This window comes from Ambystoma mexicanum, chromosome 5p, assembly GCF_040938575.1.
Source record: "Ambystoma mexicanum isolate Mex_15411 chromosome 5p, UKY_AmexF1_1, whole genome shotgun sequence".
In the NCBI taxonomy this organism is placed as follows: domain Eukaryota; kingdom Metazoa; phylum Chordata; class Amphibia; order Caudata; family Ambystomatidae; genus Ambystoma; species Ambystoma mexicanum.
Window position 1 is genome coordinate 544,940,858 of NC_090930.1, and position 11,114 is coordinate 544,951,971.

The window sequence follows — 11,114 nt, forward strand, 5'->3', positions numbered from 1 at the left end:
ACTACAACCAAGATCTGCACCTGCGGCGGCTCCACTCGGGCCCTCGCCCCGGGCTTCTGTGCGTACTGCAGCAGCCCTCCTACTCGCCTGACTTAGCCCCCCGCGGCTCTCAACGCTGGCCTGGTATGGGCCTGATGCTCCAGGGCCATCCATTTTCAGGGCTAGTTGATTCGACAGGTGAGTTGTTACACACTCCTTAGCGGATTCCGACTACCATGGCCACCGTCCTGCTGTCTATATCAACCAACACCGTTTCTGGGGACTGATGAGCATCTGCATCATGCGCCTTAACCCCGGGTGCGGTTCATCCCGCAGCGCCTGTTCTGCTTACCAAAAGTTGCCCACTGAGCACATTCATACAATACCCGGCTCCACGCCAGCAAGCCGGGCTTCATACCCATTTAAAGCTTGAGAGCAGGTTGAGATAATTTTGGCCCCAAGACCTCTAATCATTCGCTTTGCTAGATAAAACTGGGGTTTCCGTGCGCCAGCTATCTTGAGTGAAACTTCGGAGAGAATCAGCTACTATATCATTCGATTAGTCTTTTGCCCCTATACCGAGGTCGGATGACCGATTTACACATCAGGACCACTACGGACCTCCACCAGGCTGAGTTCACCATCTTTCGGGTCCTATCACACACGCTCATGCATCATCTCTGACAGAGCGGGGAGACGGGTCGGTGGAGAGCCCACCGCAACAGGATGCCACTGCAATCGCCGGGCACCGGCCATCAACATCATTACATCACAGGGTTTCATTCATCCCTCTGACTCGGGCAGGCATTATATTCTTAGTCAGTGTTTCCAGACAGGTCGGGTGGTTAACCGACCCCTGGCGCCCTTTGTGGGCCTCCCCGCCCGGCAGCACGACGTGGTTGGGGTGTATTGAGGGCAGTCCACCACAGTCACATCGGGAGCCCCGTCTCCCGTGGCCACTCTAGCAACCCCCAAGAGGGGCCAGGACAGTTGCCGGATAAGGGCCCGGTGGTGGTCTATCTCCCTCAGCTCCGTGGACACAGCAAAACTGCTGTCAGGGGGCTGTAACACTCTCTGCTGGAGCAGAGAGCCACCTGCCCCCTGGGGCCTTCCCAAATGCACCCTGCTGGGGCTGGATGTGCCCGCGCTGCAGACCCACAAGGGCCTCCACCGTTCCAGGTGACCAACCTGCCTGCCGTGTTGAATCCTGTGGGCGGACTGCACAGACCCCACCAGTTTACCGCTCAATCGTTTCACACCCTCTTGAACTCTCTTCAACTTTCCCTTACGGTACTTGCTGGTCACCAGTCTCGCGCCCGTATTTAGCCTTAGACAGAGTTTACCACACGCTTTGGGCTGCATTCCCAAGTAACCTGACTCCAAGAAGACCTGATCCCGGTGGGCAAGAGGCCGCTATCGGCCTAACACCATCTGCGTGGGGAGACGATCAGAAGGACTTGACCCCCCTGAGTGATGCCGGGGAGTCGATCTTCTGTACGCCACATTTCCCACGCCTGCTGCTGAATGGGGATTCGGCGCTGGGCTCTTCCCTTTTCACTGGGCGTTACTGAGGGAATCTTGGTTAGTTCCTTTCCTCTGCTTAGTAATATGCTTAAATTCAGCAGGTCACCATGTCTGATCTGAGGCCGTGGTCGGGGAGCACAAAGCTCAGGGCAGCTGGCCTCGGGCCCGTATGGGGGGTTGCCCCAGCCCTTGGCGCAGGCAAGTGTATTCTGTCCCAATCTGTGACCGAAGCCCACATGGTCACAAGGTCCGTGCTCCATGGTCATCCTGCGCCGGCAGCCGTGGGACACCAAAGACAGCCACACACAGCACGGCCAGGTGCCCCGGGGTAGGGTGAAGGTGCACCAGGCTTTTTTAAAGCCTGCTGCCGCTGCCACCACATCCGGGGCGCGTCGGCCACCCGGCCTTCCAGAAACCAGCATGAGGTGGGGAAACTGGGGAAACCAGGACGCGTCGGCAATGAGCTTGCGCGCCAGATCCAAGGATCCAGCGACGGTGCTGATCGGGGTCTGACCTTAGGGGGATGAATGGAATGGGGTCCCTGTGACAGCCCCAGCCACGCCCCTGGGAGTGAACCCCAGGGCGATTGATGTACAAGCGACCCTCAGACAGGCGTAGTCCCGGGAAAAACCCAGGGCCACATGGTGCGTTCGAAGTGTTGATCAATGTGTCCTGCAATTCACACTAATTCTCGCAGCTAGCTGCGTTCTTCATCGATGCACGAGTCGAGTGATCCACCGCCAAGAGCCACAGGCAACTTTTTTTGTCCTAGACGTCGGCCTGACCCTGCCGGTGCAGGAGAGGTTGGGGGAGGCAGCGCTGGCTGTGGCAGGACAGCCCAGCTCCCTGTCTAGCTCGGCCGAAACCATTGTGGTTTCAAAAAAATAAAAAATAATAATCCAGGTGCTCAGCCTGACCGCCAGCTGCAGCAGCACAGCGCTTCCCAGGGGGATGGAGGTAGGCCGCTCCGCCACCTGCCCACACGGCCCGATCCACTCATCCTTCCCCGACCCCTTCCCTTTTGGGAGGGGGGGCTGGGAGATGGACAACGAGGCAGGCCAGAGACAGCACAGACAGGGGGTCGGGTGGGACCACTAGAGTCTTCAAACCCCAGCCCGGCCGCATAGGACCCAGCTCCAGGTACCTGGGCAAGAGGGAAGGTCACCCACTGTGCCAGCGGGCCTGGCCATTGCTCACACACAGATGTGGGCGGTTGGAACCTTGGCGCCCACCGTCAAGTGAGCCAGCTGCACCATGGCTCATGCCTGGCTTGCCCGGGTGCCTGTCTGCCTGGGGAGGCACCCCTCGAGAACAGTCAGGTTTCCCTCGGCTCCCGGCTGCCCCCAGTCAGGGCTTCCCTGGTGACCGGGGTGTGCCCACCAATGCCCAGCCGCTGGCAGGTCAGAGAGAGGAGTGTGCGCCCCCCGGCCAGCGCAGATGCGGGCTCAGTGAGGAGAGGGGGCTGGTTGACCACGCGCACCGGACCGCTCTGCGAGAGGTGCCCCGGGCTGTGGGTGTGCACGTCTGGGATGCAACCGAGGTCGGGCCCACGGCTCTCCCTCCCGCTGCTCCGCTGTTAATGATCCTTTATGCCCCCACCCACAAGCAGAAACCATTCACACTTAAATGCCCCATTTCTCCTTCCAAACACGTTCCAGATTCAAATGCCACCTCCCTCCTGACCTACATGCCACCATCCCTCCATCCGAACCCACACAAAGACACCAACATCCGTCCCTCCATACCTACACCAAGATGCCCCACCCCTCAGAGCCACACCCATATGCTTCATCTCTACCTCCACACTCAGATGGCGCCATTCGCCCTCTCTCTATACCCACACCCGATTACCCCATCCCTTCGACACACACATGCTCCCACCACTCCAATAAACCAACATCCTTCTCTCCAGACAAACATACCCCATACCTCCATTCACACCCAGGTGCCCCCTTCCTTCCCACCAGAGCGCTCCAGCCCTGACCGACATGCTCCACCATTCCCTCGCATGCCCCCATCATATGCCCATTCCATATCAACAATGCCCCCTCCGATCCAGACTCCACGATGCACAATCCCTTCCTCAAGACCCATACCATGATGGCCCATGCTCCCTCCACACAGAAAGATGCCCCTATCCGTCCTCCGACCAATGAGCCCCAATCCTTCCCTCCAGACCCACACCAATGTGCCCCATCCCTCCCTCCAGATGCACATCAATGTGTCCTGTGCCTCCCTTCATACCCAAAGCAATGTCCCCATCCCTCCCTACAGACCCACACCCATGTGCACCATCGCTTCCTCTCAGAACCACACCAAGATGCCCCATCCCTCCCTCTAGACCAATACCATAATGCACCATCCTCCCTCCACATAGCAAGATGCCCCTTGCATCAGATGCCCATGTGCCGATCCTGAATCACATGCAGATAGCCCCAGCCAAACCGCTCTAAAACCACCCATCCTAGTATGCCCCCCATCCGCCCAGACCCACACCAATGTGCCCCGTCCCCTCCTTCCAGACCCACACCAATATGCGGTCATCCCTCCCCAGACCAATGTCCCCATCCCTCCCATCAAACCCGCACCAATGTGCCCCCAACACCTCCCTACAGAGCCACACCAAGATGCCCAGTCCAACTTCCCAACCCACACCTAGATGACCCATGCCACCCTCCAGACCCACTGTGCCCCATCTCTCCCTCCAGAAAAACGCCCATGTGCCCCATCCACCTCCCTCCAGAGCCATACCAATGTGCCCCACCACCTCCCTCCAGAAACACACCAATGTGCCCCCACCACCTCCCTCCAGAGCCACACCAATGGGACCCGACCACCTCCCTCCAGAGCCACACCAAGATGCCCGTCCCACTTCCCAACCCACACCTAGATGACCCATGCCACCGTCCAGACCCACTGTGCCCCATCTCTCCCTCCAGAAACACACCCATGTGTACCATCCCTCCACCCAGATCGACACCAATGTGCCCCCACCACCTCCCTCCAGAGCCACACCAAGATGCCCCATCCTACTTCCCAACACACACCTAGATGACCCATGCCACCCTCCAGACCCACTGTGCCCCATCTCTCCCTCCAGAAACACGCATGTGCACCATCCCTCTCCGCCCAGATCCACGCCAATGTGCCCCCACCACCTCCCCCCAGAGCCACACCAAGATGCCCCATCAAACTTCGCAACCCACACCTAGATGACCCATGCCACCCTCCAGACCCGCTGTGCCCCATCTCTCCCTCCAGAAACACACCCATGTGCCCCCACTACCTCCCTCCAGAGCCACACCAAGATGCCCCGTCCAACTTCCTAACCCACACCTAGATGACCCATGCTACCCACCAGACACACTGTTCCCCCATCTCTCCCTCCAGAAACACACCCATGTGCACCATCCCTCCGCCAAGATCCACACCAATGTGCCCCATCACCTCCCTCCAGAGCCACACCAATGTGCCCCCACCACCTCCCTCCAGAGCCACACCAAAATGCCCTGTTCCACTTCCCAACCCACACCTAGATGACCCATGCCACCCTCCAGACACACTGTTCCCCCATCTCTCCCTCCAGAAACACACCCATGTGCACCACCCCTGCGCCAAGATCCACACCAATGTGCCCCATCACCTCCCTCCAGAGCCACACCAATGTGCCCCGTCCAACTTCCTAACCCACACCTAGATGACCCATGCTACCCACCAGACCCACTGTGCCCCATCTCTCCCTCCAGAAACACACCCATGTGCACCATCCTTCCGCCAAGATCCACACCAATGTGCCCGACCACCTCCCTCGAGAGCCACACCAATGTGCCCCCACCACCTCCCTCCAGAGCCACACCAAAATACCCCGTCCCACTTCCCAACCCACACCTAGATGACCCATGCCACCCTCCAGACACACTGTGCCCCATCTCTCCCTCCAGAAACACACCCATGTGCACCATCCCTCTGCCAAGATCCACACCAATGTGCCCGACCACCTCCCTCGAGAGCCACACCAATGTGCCCCCACCACCTCCCTCCAGAGCCACACCAAAATACCCCGTCCCACTTCCCAACCCACACCTAGATGACCCATGCCACCCTCCAGACACACTGTGCCCCATCTCTCCCTCCAGAAACAAACCCATGTGCCCCACCACCTCCCTCCAGAGCCACACCAAGATGCCCGGCCCAACATCCTAACCTACACCTAGATGACCCATGCTACCCACCAGACCCACTGTGCCCCATCTATCCCTCCAGAAACACACCCATGTGCACCATCCTTCCGCCAAGATCCACACCAATGTGCCCCACCACCTCCCTCCAGAGCCACACCAATGTGCCCCCACCACCTCCCTCCAGAGCCACACCAATGTGCCCCCACCCCCTCCCTCCAGAGCCACACCAAGATGCACCATCCCACCCTCACCTAGATTACCCATGCCACATCCAGACCCACTGTGCCCCATCTCTCCCTTCTGAAACCCGCCCATGTGCCCCATCCATCCCCCCAGATCCACACCAATGTGCCTCATCCCTCCCATCAAACCCATACGAATGTGCCCCCACCAACTCCCTCCAGAGCCACACCAATATGCCCCATCCTACCCTCCCAACCCTAGATGACCATGACACCCTCCAGACACACTGAGCCCCATCTCTCCCTCCAGACCCACACCCATGTCCCCCAAACCCACACTACTGTCCCTATCCCTCTGCTCAGACCCACACGTTCCTATCCCTCCAGCCCAGCCCTACACCAATGTGCCCCTTCCACCAGACCCACACCAATGTGCCGCTTCCTGCCAGACCCACACAAGCATACCCCTATCCATCCAGACCCCAAGATGCCACATCCCTCCCTCTATACCAATACCATAATGCCCCATCCTCCCTACACATAGCAAGATGCCCCTTCCCCTTGCAACAGATGCCCATGTGCCGATACTGAATCACACGCAGATAGCCCCAGCCAACCCCCTCTAAAACCACCCATCCTAGTATGCCCCAGACCCAGACCAATGTGCCCCATCCTCTCCTTCCAGACCCACACCAATATGCAGCCATCCCTCCCCAGACCAATGTCCCTGTCCCTCCCATCAAACCCAAAAAAAATGTGCCCAGCCCCCACATCAAACCCACACCAATGTGCCACAAGACCAACACCAACGTGCCCCTATGCATTGCAGACCCCACCAAGATGCCACCATCCCTCCATTTACACAGCAAGATGCCCCCATCCTGCCCACCAGACCTACACCTAGATGAACCACCCCCCAATCCCACAATGTGCCCCCATCCAAAGCCACACCGAGATGCCCCGTCCAACCCACACCTAGATGACCCATGCCACCCTCCAGACCCACTGTGCCCCATCTCTCCCTCGGAAACATATCCACTGTCCCCCATCTCTCCCTCGTAAACATACCCATGTGCCCCATCCCTGCCCCTAGCCCACACCAATGTGCCCCATCCCTCCCATCAAACCCACACCAATGTGGCCCCACCCCCTCCCTCCAGAGCCACACCTAGATGACCCATGCCACCCTCCAGACCCACTGTGCCCCATCTCTCCCTCCGGAAACACACCCAGGTGCCCAGTCCCTACCCCCAGACCCACACCAATGTGCTCAATCCCTCCCATCAAACCCATACCAATGTGCCCCCACCCCCTCCCTCTAGAGCCACACCAAGATGCCCCATGCCACCCTCCCAACCCACACCTAGATGAACAATGCCACCCTCAAGACCAACTGAGCCCCATCTCTCCCTCTGGAAACACACCCATGTGCCACATGCCTCCCCCTAAACCCACACCAATGTGCTCCATCCCTCCCATCAAACCCACATGAATGTGCCCCACCACCTCCCTCCAAAGCCACACCAAGATGCCCCATCCTACCCTCCCAACCCACACCTAGATGGCCCATACCACCCTCCAGACCCACACCCATGTCCCCCATCCCTCCTCAGACACACACCAATGTACCCCAACCCTCCCTGCAAACCCATACCACTGTCCCTATCCCTCCCCCCAGATCCACACCACTATGTTCCTATCCCTCACTCCAGACACACACCAATGTGCCCCATCCCACCAGACCTACACCAGCGTGCCCTATCCAACCATTCAGGCCCAACCAAGATGCCCCATCCCTCCCTCTAGTCTAGACCAATACCATAATGCCCCATCCTCCCTTCATAACAAGATGCTCCTTCCCCTTGCAACAGATGCTCAGCCGCAGTCGACCCCTCTAAAACCACCCATCCTAAACACACCCTCATGAAAGATTAAATTACTCTATTAGTCCCCTTTGATTAGTTAAACACCACAATCCACTGTCTCCCTGTTCCTTTTCTTAGCCCTCCATACCTTCCATGGTGAATAGCTGAACGTGATTTTTAAAATAAATGCAATTTCCCGCTTCCCTGTGGAAATCTGGTGGTTTGCAGGAACGTTCATGGTATCTCGAAAGAAAATGCTAATTGTATTTGCAGCCAGCCAACAGCACACGGATTGCAGCTGCTCCTGCAGCCTGAGCCTTGCCCAGACGAAGTCCAACGCTCCAGGATCTCATAGAAACGTTCCGGTATTCAAAATAAAATGCCCACTACAAGCCGAAAGCATTCAGTGCCCTTGCACCAGCAGCCACAGCTTTCCCGCTTCCCGAATCCCGCTGCATCCCGAGCAAGAAAGTGCCCCGGAACCGCTTCATTGCTCCGACGGAAATCGCAGGGATGACATCACAGACCACGTGTTGAAGAGTGGGCGGGCCGTTGCTATGGTCCTTTTCTCGTATGGGAACTAGTCGCTACCGACCAAGGACGGGGCCCAGCACGAGGACGGTGGCACGGTGCCCCCTGCTGGGCAACGTCGTCCCTTATGGCTACTGATGGCCATGTGACCAGAGCTGCCGGTGCGACCCCGGCCTGGGTGCCCCCAGAGCCGGGGTTACAGTGTGCTGGGTGCCCCCAGCCACGTGGGGTCATCCGGAGCGGGTGGGGTGACCCCTGCTCCTTTGTTCGCGCCGTGAGCACCGCACTGAGCGTCCGTGTTGGGTGCTCCCAACACACATAGCGGCCTGCCCGGTGATCCGAGGCAGGCCCTCAACACCACCTAGTAGCTATCAATGGAAGTTTATCTCAGCACAGAAAAACATCACATGCGCCAAGCAAGTTAGCTGAAAAGCTTGCTTTCTGCCCCATATGTGAACATTGTCCTTGTCTTATATTTGCCCCATATGTGGCAGTTATTGACTTGTGTGACAGTGTAATTTTATGCATAGCTTTAGAAACCCAAGGCTGATGACTCTCAAGGATGCAACAACAATGTGTAGCAACAATTGTACACATAGTTCTCAACCATTTGTGTAACAAAGGCGGGTGAAAACACCCGATTTTAGTTTTGGTGGGGGAGAGGCCCGTTGAAACGAATGGGTGTGCAGGAGGCTTGGCGGGTGACAACAAAAGCGTGCAAGTTGAGAGCTATGTGTACTGGTCTCTGTTATGTCAGTGGTAGCAGATTAAGTCGAAGTTTATTTGGCCAGCTTCTTATTCAAAGGCTAAAGTTACTTTCTTGTCCCAGCAGCATCTTATTAAAAGTACATTTTATTTACTGAAGTTTGTTTTTCAATCTGCTGCATCAAATAAGATAACTATTTTATGCTTTGGAATTATCTGTATTTTATATATGAAATCCAATTTAGCACACCATCTGTTCAATATATTTTTACACGCATTATCCATAGATGCCAACTTCCACTCTGGTCTAGAGGGTCACTGATGCATTGCTCACACTTCCATGGCATGCACTCCAAAAATGTGCATAGCTATGCCCACCGCACTGAAATTGACGTGATTTTCAGCTCTTATGACCTGGTCCACATATCCAGTCCCAAGCCACTTATCTGGACAGACCACTTTGCCATCCCCTTCTCAATCCACACACCAGCCTCTCCTCCTACAGTTCCCCATGCACCCACATCTGTCCACAAATGCTGGAACAAAGTCAAGGTACTTCCCAACTTGGCTGAAGCCCTGCTACTCCATCCCCCTGCAACGCTGTTCTGGCCTCTCTACTCTCCTCTTCAACCTCTATCTGACCACTCTAACGGGAATCATCCGCGCACGCAACCTCTCCTGTTACAACTATGCTGACAATACCCAAATTAACCTAAGAATCTGCAAGACTAGCACCAACTCGCGTCTTGACCTTGAAGCTTGTCTCTGTGATATTGACCGATTGATGACTTGTAACCACCTCTATTTGAACCCTGATAAAACTGAAATCATGGCATGTGGAAATACCTCCCTTCTCCCACAACCGCTCCCATGGCCCCCCTTCCTCTGCCCACCACCTCCTCTGTCCAATATAGTCAAAAACCTAGGCTGCACTATGGACTCAGGCCTAACCCTCTCCCATCAGATCAATGTTTCAAAATGCTGTCACTATCACCTCAAACTTCTAAGATGCATTTTTCTTTACCCCTCCTAGTTCAACAGACTCGCTGCTGTTATGTCTAATGTTATGTCGAGACTGGACTATGCAACTCCTTATACCTGGGAGCACCGGCATACCAACTCAACAAACTACAAAGAGCCCAAAACACTGCCGCCAAACTCCTCCTCACCCTGGGACACAGAGCCCACATCTCACCCGCTCTTTGAGCCCTCCACTGGCTCCCAGTCAGACGAAGGGCCACCTTCAAGACTTTATGCATTACCCACCGAGCAGTGCACAAGACAGGCCCAACGTACCTACAAGCGAAGCTAAAACCTTACCTCGCATCACGCCCCCTAAGATCAAGCACTGCCCTCTTTCTAGCGATTCCAAACTCCAATTCTGCCAGGATCGGAGGATACGCTTTCTCAACGTTGGCCCCTACTCTGTGGAACTCACTCCCCCCACATATTCGACACACCCAAGACTACATGGCCTTCCGCAAAGTTCTAAACACCTGGCTCTTTCCATAATTCCTAGACCGTGCAACCAGATGACAAATGTTCAGAAAATCCCAAGCAATAACGCCACTGAATGCGGCTATTAAATTACAAATAAGTTTACTCTGAACGCAGCAATCACAAACACTGACCTGAAATCTGGAACAGCAAGCTCATTAGATCACATCCTCCTCCCATACACTCGCCTCTCATATCACTACGCTCTCTCCTCTACACCAACACCCAATTAGAAGCCAGCTACACCCCTTGATCAATTTCAGCGTAGCTGCTCACATACCAAAAATACTTCATGAACTCCTCAACGCTCTGATAAAACGCAGCTATACCCCTCGAATTCGGCCTTGCTGCACACATAAGCGTCCTACACAGGCCTAATGCAACCAGAACACATTCTACTGATATCAAATACCACCACACGTAATGCTAGGATGCAGCTACCATCAAGCAATCGCTTCAGCTGCACACAGCGGTGCACCCAAACACCCTATGCCACCTTACTCTCTCAACTGACCTGGACTGCGGTCCCCGAGGGCGTTCAACCTACCAGTGCTTTGAGGTCCTATCAATGATATATAGAGCGCTATATAAATGCCAGATAACACAACATAACATAAAATGTCAAACTGTGCTGTGGACCCACAGCATTG

The 11,114-nt window shown here is 55.8% G+C and overlaps 1 non-coding gene across 1 annotated transcript; it reads right to left on the bottom strand.

Moving 5' to 3' along the window:
• Positions 1 to 2,101: 2,101 nt before the first annotated feature.
• Positions 2,102 to 2,252, bottom strand: LOC138481905 (5.8S ribosomal RNA). The gene has a single exon (XR_011274493.1). It is a non-coding gene; the product is annotated as a 5.8S ribosomal RNA (ribosomal RNA).
• Between the last annotated feature and the right edge of the window lie 8,862 nt (positions 2,253 to 11,114).